Source organism: Microtus ochrogaster, chromosome 2, assembly GCF_000317375.1.
Source record: "Microtus ochrogaster isolate Prairie Vole_2 chromosome 2, MicOch1.0, whole genome shotgun sequence".
Lineage (NCBI taxonomy): Eukaryota > Metazoa > Chordata > Mammalia > Rodentia > Cricetidae > Microtus > Microtus ochrogaster.
Genome location: NC_022010.1, coordinates 72,314,719 through 72,316,184, shown reverse-complemented (window position 1 = coordinate 72,316,184; position 1,466 = coordinate 72,314,719).

Here is a 1,466-nt window from a genome sequence, read left to right as displayed (position 1 = left end):
CCAGTGACTCTGCTGGGCGTCCTTGGGGGTGATCCTGGGCTTGACAAATCCGGATTAGTGTCCTTGCATCTGCTACTGTCATTTGTCATGAGTGAGTGCTTCTGGGTGAGCTGGGCTGGCCCTCAGACCCAGCTATGACTCCAGAGTCCTGCAGGGAAGTCCTGCTGCGATCCGAGGGTGACGGAGGCACAGACCCTTGATTCTCTGCTTCTTCACATCTCCCTCTTAGAACAGCCAGGCTACATTTCATACAAATGCCATGTCCTCACCAACAAGGGATCTGAATCCCAGCTGTACGTAGTGCTTGCCCAGGCTATGTCTCCTGGCATCCTGATGCTACTAGCCCTTCAATCACCCCTCCCTCTGAGGCATTCTCCTTCTGTGAGCCACACTGCCAGTACCGCCCACACTCTGCCCTCCTTTCCCTCAGGTAGGGGCTCTCCTGGAAGGTGGCTATGCTCTGACCCTGAGGACTCTCCTGAGAGCATTGAGACCAAAGCTCCTAAGCTGGGCTTTCTTCACGAACCACTTGTCCCAAGGGGTCATTTCTGACCTCTGAGGCGGGATTGATACTTTGTCCCCCTAGCAGGTGGACAGAGAGCTTTATCTCTTGGGACCAGATTTGCTGTGTCCACAAGAGTTTGGAGACATATGTGATTTGTTCAGGTCTAGGTCTGCCCTGGCCGAACAAGAGAGATCTTTCTAGACTGTAGTCACCAGGAATGCCAGAGAAACTGGGGGAGGATGCCGTCATCAACTGTTTTTATAATATGTTCCTGTCCTTGGACAACAAACAAACAAACAAACAAACAAAAAAAACCATTCTTCTGGAAGATCTCTAATGGGAAATGGGCATTTTTTTCTTCCTTGTTTTGAGACAGGACCTCACTGCATAGCCCAAGCTGGCCTTGAATTTAGGATCCTCCTGCCTTAGCCTCCTATGTGTTGAAATTACAAGTGTGTACCACTGTGCTCAGCTGTCTTCATTTTTATAAACAAAAGTATGACTTCGGTATGTAAGGGGACTTGATTTCCCCTGGGCGAACTGACCGGCTCTGGAAACAAACATCCCAAGAGCAATCAGATCAGTGGATCACGAGCCCTGCTTCTTACCTTTCTGTTTGTTTGCTTGTTTTTCAAGACAGGATATCTCTGGCTAACCCCGGCTGTCCTGGAACTCACTCTGTAGACAAGGTGAACCTTAAACTCCCAGAGACCCGCCTGAGTCTGCCTCCCGAGTGCTGGAATTAAAGGTGTGCGCCACCATGACCTGAGCTTGTTATCTTGACCTGGTGCCAACCTGAATTTTGGGGGGGGGGGTGGTCCAGAATCTCATGAGTCTGAAATCCAGGGCAAATGGACGAGGTCTCTCTGGCTTTGTTTGAAAGCTGAAGTACTTGAGCTGGCTGAGACCACAATGAAGAGACAAAGAGAGTCAGTCTGCACACTAAGGATTTGTGGTCTAG